A 13661-nucleotide genomic window follows, 5' to 3' on the forward strand; every position below is an offset into this window, starting at 1 on the left:
GACACCCACCTGTGTTGTGTGAAGAGGCCGCTGATGGTTGGACGACACCCACCTGTGTTGCGCAGGGAGGCAGTTGATGGGTTGGAGGACACTCACCTGTATTTTGCAGTGTGGTCTTTTTCACTCAGGCTACCAATTCAAATGCTACCATCTTCTGAAAACAGCCTCACGGACACACTCACAAATAATATTTTACTGGCTATCTGTGTGGGCATCCCTAAGCCTAGGCATGACACATACAAATAGCCATCATACACACAGCTTTGCTTAAAGCATCAAACCTTCCAGTTCTTCTCATCCTACAAAGAATAAAGTCCAAATTCCTTAGCCTGGTGCACAAAAGCCTTCCTGCCGGGGCCTGCACAAGCTCTCTGAGCTCGTCAGCGGCAGCCTCCCTCCCTGCACCTCCCATTCCAGGCTCACTGGCTTTCTTTTTGTTACCGGAAAACACCAAGCTCCTTCCTTCTACAAGACATTTGCATTGGCTTTTTGCTTTTACCTGGGAGGATCAGTCCCTAATCAGTGCACACTTGATTCTTAACCTTCTTATCTCAGCTTAAATGTTACCTCCTCAGAGAGGCCTTCCTGACCCGCCAATCTAAAGGGGCTACCCGTTAATAGGAACGCATACCCCATTTGTATTATCTTCAGAGCAGTTATTGCTACTGGACATTTTTCTGGTTCATTTATATGATTTGTTTTTTTCACTTTTTCTCTTAGCCCCACTATGTTTTTTGTTTATTAGAACACACTTTTTATCTAGTATTTTCATCACTCCATCCCCAGCATCTAGGACACAGTCAGGCATAAAATAATTGTTCCATAGACATTTGCTGAATGACTAAATGTAGGATGGATTTGGGGTGGTGGATTAAATGGATGGATAGATGGATGGAAGGATGGATGGAGGGATGGGAGGTTAGGTGGATAAACTTGGGAAAAGCTACCTTGGGACAGGTCAGCCAGGTGTCATTTCAAAGCAGGTCTACTTAGCTGAAGTTTCCTATGCAAATAATTACAACTTTTTAGTTGTGATTGGTTGGATACTAGAAGCATACATTTTAGTTTTTATCATCAGGAGTGGAATTGCTGTCTAAATTCAAGTATTAATTAAGTTTGAAATAAATATTTGTTTTCCACAGAAATCTGTTACTCTGATATCATCATCAGAAAATCCTGCAACAAATGGTGGTGGTGGGGACAGAGGATGACTCGGTATTAAAGCTATAGAGGCATTAACCCATTAGCATATATGTACTGCATTTTCATTAGGAGCTCAATCCTATTGCTTATACTGTGGTAAGAAGCCAAAACCAAAAGAAGTGAAATCCATACATACATACAAACAAATACATAAATTTTAACCTTGTGAAACTCCTAAAGCTAAAAAAGAACATAGGACATAAATTACTAAAGACGAAATAAATTCTAAATTAAATGTTAACATGAGAACAGATTCTTACAGGCAGGAGATATCAGTGTGGACTGAGTTCATGGAGAAAGGAGTTAATGTTGCTGAGCTTGAAGGGTGAAGAGAGGTGAGTGAGATGGATGGAGGATATTATAAACGGGAGAAGTTTATGGACAAAGACAAATGTATCTTCCCCCCATCACTCTACTATCTGTGCCAGAGGCAATTAATAAAAGGTTACTTTGTTTTCTTTCAATTAATTTCATTCAGTATAGATTTTCTACAGCCCCAGGCACATGGTCGCTGAGAGCTAAAAAGCGTTTACCACTGTTATGTCCTTTGAAGAGCAGGTTGTTCATTAAAAGCTGGCCACGCCAGTGTCCTCATTGTGCGGTTGTGCAAGTTTCGGGCATAAAGTGAGAGCCATCTGGTCCTTGATCTTGGCTTCTCAGGACTTCCACGGCCAGGCCAGACCAGTGAGGCTCATGGACCAGAACCACTCACTGTGTTAGGCAGAGTGGAGAGGTGCTTTCTGGGCGCCCCCATGAGGCTGATTGTCCTGAGGAAATGTGGGCTGTGTTCCTGCCCATGAATTTTGGGAACGGGTGCTGAGTTGAGCCTTCTGCTTGGAGAAAAGGCTTGTGTAGCATGGCATAGCGCAAATAGTTCTGGGCTAAATGTCACAAACCGCTGGATGTAAACGTTCTCTCTACTACTTTCTGGCTTTCTGCCATGAGCCAGTTACTTTTCCTATCTGAGCCTCAGTTTCTTCCGTAAAATGAGGATTTAGAAAAATACCTTGATCACTTCCTCGCTTTTTCGCTAAGAACAAGTGTGGAAAAATACCTTTAAAGGTTTGCTATGAGCTCAGGAAGCTCAGGAAGCACTAGAGAATATTTGGAGTAAACACGTTACACCTCTCAATCACCACAGTACCTACATACTAAACCCCGTATACACTCGGGAGTGTTGGCCACTCTCGTATTATTATGAAGTCTCAAATGCGCTGCACTAGTTAACCAACCACCCACGTAAAATCCAAGGCTTTTTAAAGCAAAGCCAGTTGCTGGACACTTATATTTCCGTCTTCGATTAGCATATGCAGAGGGCCAGCTGCCACTCTGGACCCACCTGCTGGAGGCTTTCTGCCCGTGGATGTCTAATAAGTCCCGTCAGGTATCTGCTATGCCCTTGGTGATGATGGAACTGTGGGTTTTTTGAGAATGAAGAGTGACATGTGATTTATTTCCTGGTATGTGTGGCATGTGTCTTCAGATGCCTGGAATATGCAGTACCCTGTAATTAAGGTGTATGCCCTACTTATCTCCAAGGAAACACTACTGAAAACACAGATAAGCCCAATCATCCAAACACAAGTATACACACATGGCAGCGGACTTGATTAAAGGGCAGCAAATGGTTCTACCCTCAGCTCAGAAAAGCAGCACTAATGCTTTCAGATGATCTGAACAGGACACTGTGTTGACTTTGACCAAACAAACAGACGTCCTATGTTGTGATTTGTGATTATAATACCAGTTTAAATTTCATCCTGGAGGCATTGCATCAGCACTAGTTACACATAAAAGGAAAATAAAAGCCTCTGCCCCAAAGCACACTTTATTAAGAATCTGCAGTCTCGAGTAAAACTGTGACAATGCTGTAATTCTCACTCCTGAATTAGAGTGAAGACGGATTCCCAGCAACATGTCATTTGAACAACATCCCTGGGACGTTGCATGTGTTTGGAATAGGCGTCATCCTTTCCCTTTCCCAGTAGAGAAGATTTCAGTTACAATTACATATAAAATAAAATCCCGTCGGCACTCTAGTGGTGTCCAGAAAAGGAAGGGCTCCCATTTGACCTTTGTGGAAGAGATGACAAAACATGACCCCAGGTTCTCCAGAATTCTGAACAAGTGGGAGGCATGGTCACAGACCGGAACCAAAGAACAGAGCTCAGAACACCACTCACTAAGCCCCAGACCCAAAGGAAAAGCCTCATTGTAAAAGCGTTAATATGATTATCTGCATTTTGAAAGCCTAACTTCAGGCAATATTGTCAAGCACAGATGCCTAATTTAGTGTGGTTAAGTTTCTACAATCTATATTTGCAAATAAGCCATATGGCAAGACCAGAGTATTGCCGGTTCCATGCTAAGTACCACCCCCACCATGCGTGTGCACGCTCATGCACACCCAGAAAGACATGCACTTTTTCTTTTCTGTTTCACATCTGACCCACTTATTTCTGGCCCACTGAATAAAGAGGGAAAAAAAATTAGTATATTCTGAGTATTGCAAAAGTCAGACTGAAAAAAGTTATTCACCAAAAGATTTCAAGAAATATAATCCAAATCCCTAGAAATTTCTAAGAAGAGATATGAATGTCCCAATGAATTCAGAGAAAACTGCTTTTCTGAGAACTTTCCATGGGCAGCCTTTACCAACACACAAGTCCCTTTCTAGGGAAGAGCTATACACCAAGCACCTTAAGAAGTGACAAAAGAATTTATTGGCATTCTGAGAACCCAAAGCATTTCTATAGTGTTGTTAACCTGTTATTAAATGATCATGTAGCAGTTTAAACTGAGCAGCCTCTCAGAGGGCCCTCCAAGTGTTCACCAGTGTTTTATGAATCTTATGCTGCAAGGTAGGTCACTATGAAAGACGCCATCTTGTAACCCACACCTATCCACATCCGCCTCCTTTGCAAATGCCTGTTCCATCAGATTATCCATCTATTTACAAGATGTTCTTATTGTCTTCAAATGACAGGTTTATGGAGCATCTGACTATAGTAATCAGTCCTTGTAGCACTGTTCACACACCTATTCTCAGAATTTTTCTGCAACCTGTATTATCTACTATAAAATAAAGCTAAAATTTGTTAAACAACACAAGGGGGTCCAAGAATCTGTGGCATGAAGCAGGTTCACTGCACCAGGATAACATAGGTGGGCTTCCCTACCTGGACTCATTCACAAGCTTTGATTTTTTTTTCACTTTATTAACTATTAAAATACTTGACACAGTATCCCTTAACTAAAAAGTACAATAAAATCTCACACAAAAAATATTCAGCTATCATTAAAGGACCTCGTGTGTGTGTGTGTTGCAGGGGGATGGGGGGTGGGGGAGCTGGTACTACGTGTTGAGGAGCTGAGAAGCATAAAATTCTTTTTATTTTTTTTGAAACTGAGTCTCACTCTACTGCCCAGGCTGGAGTGCAGTGGTGCAATCTCGGCTCACTGCAACCTCTGGCTCCGGTTTAAGTGATTCTCGAGCCTCACCCTCTGGAATAGCTGGCATTACAGGCTCCTTCCACCACACTGGACTAATTTTTGTATTATTAGTAGAGATGGGGTTCCACCATATTGGCCAGGCTGGTCTTGAACTCCTGACCTCAAGGGATCTGCCTGCCTCGGCCTCCCAAAGTACTGGGATTACAGGTGTGAGCCACTGCGCCCAGGCCAAAGTATAAAATTCTAATTATGTCACTTTTTAGTTTTCCTCTTAAAATCTTCCCCTATTATAAAGGTTGTCACTTGGGGGTACACAGCAGAATCATCTGAGACTTTTTAAGGTTTTGGCTGCCCAGGTGGCCTCTGAGCCCCCCAGCATTAGGAAGCTCTGGCACGGGGTCCAGGCATCTCTGGCTTTTAAAGTACTGCTCTATGGCACGGTGACTACGCTCAGCCTTCTGTGCCCAAGCGGCACGTCCAGTACCACCTTTTGCCGTCCATCCGTCCTCAGGATTGCCCCTCTACCAGCTTTCAGCCTTTAGGCTCCTCTGCTTCAGTTACTTAGAACTTCTCAGTGGTCTCTGAACATTCAGGGAGTTAATTGTTTCAAGATTTCATGTGCATGATTCCCTCTAAAACGGCTCCTGTTTTTATATTATTTCCGGAAAACTCCCACAGGTTGCTGAACACCAGGCCTCATTTCTGTGACGGCGCATGAGTCAGCTGTGTCTTGTGCTTAGTCATCACAGGCAGAGACTTTGGGTTTGGGTTTATACATCTATCTCACCCTCGAGTTCTTCAGCTCCTTAGGAGAGGGCACTGGAGCTTGCTCTGCTCCCCCGAAACCTAACAAAATGTCTATGCAGACAGCATAGACAGAAAGTGTCTCTTGGACGAACAAAGAATACCTGGACATAAGATACTAGAAGCAATGGGTAGAAATTTCAGGAAGCTGAATTCATAGCAGGACATTTTGATTGTTCCAGTCTTCCAATGGTGAAATGTGGTGTATTATGAAGATGCGAGCTTCCTTCTCATTGCTAGAGATGGGAAGTATCCACACAAGATCCATAATGCTGTTGAGAGCTGATTCTCTTCTCCAGTAAAGGCTGGAGCAGACTGAGCATGGATATTGGCTCTGATAACCAGCCATGGGGCAAGGTCTATTCTTCAATCCATGTCTAATGGAACCTCCTACCTGTGGAGTCAAGGCAGGTGGGTGCTCAAGTGAAAAGTGAGGAATGTAGACATAAAGAATGGGAATCCCTTTTGGAGGGAGGGAAGAAGTCCTCTGGCAGGATGAGCTGGGAAAGGAGACAGAGAAGGGGTAACAAGGGGGCTTTTAAACCATGTTACTCAGTCTGTACATTTTTTTCTGGAAGAAACAGAAAGCCGCTGAAATATTTCAGGCAGGGAAGCAACATCTCCAAAGGTTACGAAGCTCTGCTGGCAAGCATGTGTGGGAAACCACAGGCTTGCATTAGTATCCATGCGGAGGAAAAGAGGAGTGCGGTAAAAAATGGCCACTGCCCTATGGAAGTCACTGCTGACCTGACCACAATGAGGTTAAGGAAGCCTCATAAATTCTTGTCACTTTACATACTGGCGTACGTTTTTGTCATCATTGGCTTTAACAGCAACATCTGAAAAGGAGATTTGTTTGCCCTAATGAGCTATGGCTATGGACAGCCAGGGTCTAGATCCAACCTTCAAACATGCTCCCTGGCCTCCAGCAATCACCGGCTGTCAGTACAGAAGCACCTCCTGAGGCTCTGCCTCACGTCTCTACTCACTTATGTCTTCCTGTTCAGCACCTGCTGCAGCTAAACCCAGTATCTGTGTCATCTTCTCTGGGATGTATCTCAGCTCCCAATAGAAAGGTGGTTTTTCCTCCCATGTGTCCACAGGACCTGCACCTGATGTTTTCTAATGAATCCATCTCCAATTCAACCCAATCTTTCAATCAGCAATGGTTTGCTAAAGAATAAATGTCAGAAACAGCTAAAGTTAGCATTAAGAATACCAAGTTAAGAAGCAGAGCCCTACTTTCCAGATCATCTATTACCAATAGTCTGGGTTACCAAGGGCAAATCAATTCCTTTCTCTGACCCTCACTCTCTCTACAAATGATCTAACTTCTTGTTTTAAAAGGGATGGTTCTATGAATTTGTTTTCGAAAAGGCCCAGACCTGAATATTTGCTGGAAACTGAAACTTCTTAGCTCAGCATTCAAAGCCCCTTTTAGACGTGCCTCCAATCCGTTCTTTTCTGCAACTTCAGCCTTCCTCATTTGATCTCTCATTCGGGCCACCTGAAAGTAACAACTACCAATGTTTTCCCCTGTCCCCACTGTGCCTCAGCACACTCCACTGCCTCATTCTTACCATCCAATAAATTACTTCTTCTTCGAGACAGAACTCAATATCTGCTTCTCTATCAGATCATTTTTTTCTCCCTGTGGCTGAACTAATCAACGTGCTCTCAACTCCTAAGCAGTAAGGACGGAACTCCTCTTGGTAATATCTTAGCATCTCTAGCCAGAGATTTGTGGTTCTCTCTACATACATGGTAATAGCACGGTAGACTGCATATCTCTCAAACGGATGGCACGCAACCCCCAGTGTTACCTGAGGTAGTTCAGGGAGCACACAAACATGCCCTATCATAGCTGTGACAGTAAATTCTTGAAACATATTTATGTAGGAACAAATCCAGCATAATAGATACTAAATGAGCCACCACACTGGAGGTGCAACACCTGGCAAAATGGTGAAACTGGCATATGAACAACTGATGTTTGGAAACTACAGTTAAGTGGACAGATCATGGGATTTGGATAGAAGTCTGGAGTTCAGTGTAAGCTCTGCTGTCAGCTTCCTAATCCCCCAGAAAGGCATCTGGGCCACATGAAGTCTGCATCCTTTTTAAACCACTTTTTAAAAAGTGGCTTATTGTTATTGTAAGTCTGTTTCTTTCTCTAAACTGTGAGCACTGTGAGACTAAAACAGGTTTTTTTTTTAATCTTGTCTTTTATGCTACACCTATCACAGACATGAAAATATAGTAGGTGATCAGTAATTATTAGTTGAATTAATATATTTGTTTTTAAAATTATTTTTGTAGAAATAATTCCTTTGAAATAGTACCTAAATCATATCTTTTAGCAATTGGTGATAACAATTTCTGATAAAACATCAGAAATTGTTTCTGTTTCATCTGAAACAAAGAATTGTTGTTTTTCCTCCTCACTGATGATTTTTTTCTAGAGAAAGTGGTGCCGGTATCATCACATTTTAAAACTTCTTTGCAAGTCCTTAGTATTTTGGGAGAAAAGTCATTCCCTTATTAATGAGGTCTGGGACCCAGCAGTATTATTGATTCATCTTGCTTTGGAATTATCTGTTTATTCCACAGATCTATGTTACTTTTCTAAACCGTATTTCACCCTCACTGACCTCTAAATTCCATGGGAAATATATTGGAGAAAACCCATGCTAAGCAGAGCTGGCTGGACAAGGGTGTCAGAACGCATTCTCTCCCCGCAACCCGGTCCCATCACAGCGATGCCTACTTTCTTCCTGGAGAACTCCTCGATGTCTAAAAAGGAGCTTCAGGTGGCTTCTCCTCTGCACTTTTATCTACATTAACTGTGTTGGAAAACATTTCCTCTTAGCCCCTTTGTGACCATTTCAAGGCACATCATTAACTACATGTCCAGGCACTTACTTTGTACCTCACACTGCTAAGCTCTGCAAATAAATAGATTAAAAGGTAGGATTCCTGTTCTCAAACAGAGCATTGAAAGTCAAAGAGACATAGATTGTACTGCTTCACTCGACCATCATTTTCTTGAGGTGAAGGGTCTCTTTGGTGTGACTTTATATTCCCATCGCTTAGCAAAGTGCTGGACATAAGTTAGGCAAGTACCCATTACTCCCTGAACTAAAACTGATGTTATATTAGGGAATTTATTATATCTGCCAGAATTAACAAGGTACAATTGTCTATGTGTTTTTTTGTTCAAATCATTAAGCATGTTTGTGATATGTATTAATAGTTTCACATTTATTAATGATGAAAGTAAAGCACATAGAAGAAAAATACTCTCCAAATCTAAGACGTGGTGGGGCTTGGATTCAAGCCTGGATCCATCTGGTAACGAAGCCTGTGATCCTTCAAACTCCCTGCTGGATATGAACAGAGGTCTGACTACAAAGCAAATTACAATTCTAAAATAAAATGGAAACTATGTTTTATTGTTATTCAACTTCTAAACTGTAAAACAATGAGTTAGGATTATTTACACATACTTTTCTAATTTTTTCCTTAGGGAAATCCTCCAGGACTGAGGGATATTAAAGAATTAATGAGGACCGTTGGCCTAGTTCTCCTCTCTCTCACGATGTCAGCGCAGTCCAGCACTTCTACAAGAGAGCTCTTCGTCCTCATTCTCCTCCTGTCACGTGGGATCTTTCTTTTGTTCTTCTTCTGATGCCTCAAGCAGCCCTCCTCACCTGCAGGGAGCCGATCCTTGTTCCCATCGTTTTCCACCCTTTCCCTTTACAATAGACCACCCTCGACCTGCAACTACCTCTGTGCAGTTCAATCACGTGTAGCAAGCCGTGTGCTCCGAAGAACTTATGGGTGGTAGAAATAGCGTTGACCAAGGAGCCTGGTAGAGCCCAGATCCTGCCATGACTACGGACTTTGCACAGACTCTGACATGACTCCAGCTCCCAGAGCCTTGGCAGGTGCATCTCCTGGAGAAACCAGCAGTTGGTGTCAGGTTCGATGATCTCTAGGGACTATTCTAGCTCAAAAACCCCGAGGTAACATCTGCCTGGCCATCCTTAGCTTCCTCCTCATGCTGGCCGGAGAGGTATGCCCCATGGTGTCTCACTGTCCACTGATGGGGCCTGTCCTCAGCTCAGCCCAGGGCCGGGGCAGCAACCCCCCTCCCTCCGGAGGCGCCAGACCTGATGAGTCTCTCATCTGCTTCACATATCATCGTTTTTTGGCCCTAATTCAGCCCTACTTAACTGTTTCTCCTGGAAAGTCAATGACAAATGACAGTTGTAGAAGAATGGAAAAATCCAGCCCTAGCAGGCCCACCACGGCCAGTGACCTGGAGTCCCCCAGCCACCGAGCCTCTGCACTCACTGAATGAAGCCACGGCAGACTCAGGGTGTGCTCAGCACAGCGAAACGCTGTCTCTGCGACACTCTCTTATTATTACTTCTCTGCATGTGTGCAGATGGAGGTGGGAAATAGAAATCTCTCCCTCACCACTTCTTCTTCCCCCAATCTCTTCGTCCCAGGCTCCTTTCCTCCCAGCTAAGCACTATTCCCCTGCCTCAGCTCCCTTCTCTCCATCCTCCTTCCTTCCTCCCCTCCTCTCCATCCTCTTTCCTTTTCCCCTTCCCTCCTCTCTCTCTTCTCCCCCCCACTGTCCCTCCATCCTTCCCTCTCTCCTCCTTTATTTCTCCCTTCCCTCCTCTCTCCATCCTCCCCTTCCTCCTCCTCCCTTCCTGCCCTCCTTCCCTGTTTGTACCCGTCTCCCTCTGCCCTTTGTTGCTCTTCTGTGACTTTCTCTCTCTGTTCCACAAGGCGTGTCCTTGGTTCAGAACGCTGCCCCTCTTACCAGCACCCACCATCCAAAGCCCATCTCAAGCTTGGGCTTTCTTCAGAGCCTCACTGGCAAATTGGGCCATCTGTGTGTCCCCTCCCTGTCAAAGAAAGGTCTGTAGAAACAGAGCAGCATGTGAAGGATTTGCCATTTCAGAAAGACTGTCCTGAACACTAGGAGATGGCTGGTTTAGGAGGAAAAAAAATAAAAAACAAAAACAAAAAACCAAACCAAAACAAAAAACATAAAGATGAATTGGGGGAATGCTGATTAAAAACAAACAAGTAAATAAACAAACAGATCTGCAAGAGGAAGGGTGTGGCAGCAGGCTCGTCCTTCAATCCACCTCTGACTCACTTGCTGGAGAAACTCCGGCTTGCAGCCGTGACCAGAGACAGTGGCAACGAGGCAGCTGACCCCATAGTAAAAGAGCACTTTTTCGGAAGCAGCCAGAGCGCTTCCCCCAGGCCCCTGTAACCCTTATTTCAGAAACAGCCCTCCTCAGCTGTGTGCGAGAGCTGGGGTGGAGGGGATTGCAGCGCTTCCATCCTGTGGCCACATCATGTCTAGAGCCTTGCTGTTTCCTGCGCAAGGACAACAGAAGAAGAAAGAAAGTATGTGGTGGATTCCTGCTTCTTACAACCTGGTTCAAAAAGAGACATACATCAGTTCCACCTAGAATCGATTGTGAAGCCTAAACAATCACTCTGGTAACACACAACTGCAGGGCTGCTGGGAAATATAGACCCTGCTCAGAAACCACCCCTCAAGGATAAGTCCAGCTTAGCAAGGATTCAGGCTCAGTACGCTGTCTTTGCCACAGTCTCCTCTCAGGCCATGGGATATCTGTAGGCTTCCTTCTTGAAACATGTAAAGTGCTCACCATCCCCCAAGGGAGGCACCTAAGAGTTGCATCCTGTCCCTGTTCCAGCTCTAAGGGAAGCTGCTCTGGGCAATGCTCAGCTCTCTCCAGCAGGCACAGATAGGCTCTGTGGGCCGGTCACTCCCATATTAAAAAAAAAAAAGGAAAAAAGTCATCGGCACTCCCCACACCCAGTGTAAATGATCAAATAGAATCAAGTGAAACAATGCTCAGGAATATGCTCTTTAAAGTGGAGACCACCTTCCCCTCCTCCCACCGCCAACCCCCGGCTCTGTTGCCCAGGCTGGAGTACAGTGGCACAATCTTGGCTCACTGCAACCTCAACCTTCTGGGTTCAGGTGCTTCTCCTGCCTCAGCATCCTGAGTAGCTGGGACTACAGGCATGTGCCACCATACCCAGCTAATTTTTGTATTTTTAGTAGAGACAGGGTTTCGCTATGTTGGCCAGGCTGGTCTTGAACCCCTGACCTCAGGTGATCCGCCCACCTAGGCCTCCCAAAGTGCTAGGATTACAGCTGTGAGCCACTGTGCCCAGCAAGAAACCACTTTTTAAATGTTCAGTATTCTATTGTGGAAAAATAAAGGGTGTCAGATTGCAGAAACTCTGAGTGGTTTTTATTATAACAATTTTCCAGACCTCAATCACGCTTCACCATCTATAAAACATCTTCTTATATATTTCATTTTCTCTTTTTATTTATTATGTTGGGCAAAAATTGCTCTTTAAATTTGCAAATCCGGACATTTGTGACTTCCTAAACTCACAAAAGGGATCCTAGTAACCTGATCATCGTACTGAGATCAGACAGACTAAGTGGCAGGACATCTTTGACAGTGGAACACGAAGAAGAAAAGGAAAAGATACAAGAGTGAAAGAGGGAGAAAATAGATAATTACAAAACCTGTGAATCCATGGAGACCAGAAAAATGTGCCCCTGAGAGGATTCCCCGAATCGGCATTACTATCAAAACCACACATTATCTGTTAGGATTTTAAACACTGAAGCCCTGACAAAAATGTCACTTTTATTCTTTACAAATAGGGTAAGGTTTTTTAGGGGTCTCTTTAAGTGGCATAAATAGCAGGAGGGATCTAGGAGAAAATCAGCCGCAAATGGACGGCCCCATTAATGAAGGGAAAGCCGGCTCCCCACCAGCCGTTTCCAAGGCAACCCACAGGCTGGACAAGCACCGTCTCTTCTGTTTCCCATTATGGAGATCGCCTCTACAGCCCAGAGGAGGAGAGCAAGGATGGTCAGAAACTCTTTCTCCCAGTGTTGCCCGCACAGTTCAAAGCTGTGAGCAGGCATGGTCTGTGAATGCTCCATGGACCTCCCCCGGGAATGCATTCCACCTGCGTTCAAGACACGTCTGACTGAGGAGGGGAAAAAAATAATAATAATCTCGTGCAGAGCTGTGCATTTCCAAAAGCGCTGACAGGAGAAGTGCTTAGGCTTTTCAGAAAGGCAGGGACATTTCCTTTCATCACTTAAAACTCACGGAATGGGCCGGGCGCGGTGGCTCACGCCTGCGATCCCAGCACTCTGGGAGGCCGAGGCGGGCAGATCACGAGGTCAGGAGATGGAGAACAGCCTGGCCAGCAAGGTGAAACCCGATCTGTACTAAAAAATACAAAAAATTAGCCGGGCGTGGTGAGGGGCACCTGTAGTCCCAGCTACTCGGGAGGCTGAGGCAGGAGAATGGCGTGAACCCGGGAGGCGGAGCTTGCAGTGAGCCGAGATCGCGGTACTGCACTCCAGCCTGGGCCACAGAGCGAGACTCCGTCTCAAAAAAAAGTAAATAAATAAAGATAAATCATGGAATGACAGATTTTTTGGTTTCTGTTTTTGCAAGGAACCTTTACGTCGTTGTTTCCACCCTTTCTCTGTGCCTCAAAGCAGAGAGCAGGAAAGGATCTTACCTCAGGTCACACTGTGTTGGTGGCCGAGCTGGTTTGAGAATGCAGACATCAAGACTTTGGTTCCATGCCCCTTTGAGACTGAAATTTATAGAAGAAACACTGAGAAACAGACAAAGAATCTAACGCCAGATGAAAAAAATAAAGTTAGGAGTTTAAGCGGTAGGTTCCATGGAGTACTTGGAGGATCCAGGTGGATGACTCTGGCAACCAGGACTTGAGATTCCTCTAGAAGGCAGAGGGCCTAGAGGCAGCATGAGCTATTAAAAGACAGTGACAATTGTCAGGAAAAGAAATGTCAAGGGCGTAAAACAGAGCAGTGTCCCTAGGAATGCAAAAGAGTGCACAAAAATGAGAAGCATTACAGAAGTATAACGGACCAGGCAGATTTACCGTCTCTTCTGTGCCTGTCGAGAAATGTGCTTTTCTTTTTTTTTAAGTTTAAAACTGATCATCGAAATCCTGATTGCAGAGATAATGTGATGTGACTAATGATCTTGCATAATGAATGACTTTGATATCAATCAGCAGGAAGCCAGCTTTGGGAGAAAAGTCTTTAGTTTTCAAATGTGTGAGGC

This window comes from Colobus angolensis, unplaced genomic scaffold, assembly GCF_000951035.1.
Source record: "Colobus angolensis palliatus isolate OR3802 unplaced genomic scaffold, Cang.pa_1.0 Scaffold53, whole genome shotgun sequence".
Classification (NCBI taxonomy): Eukaryota; Metazoa; Chordata; class Mammalia; order Primates; family Cercopithecidae; genus Colobus; species Colobus angolensis.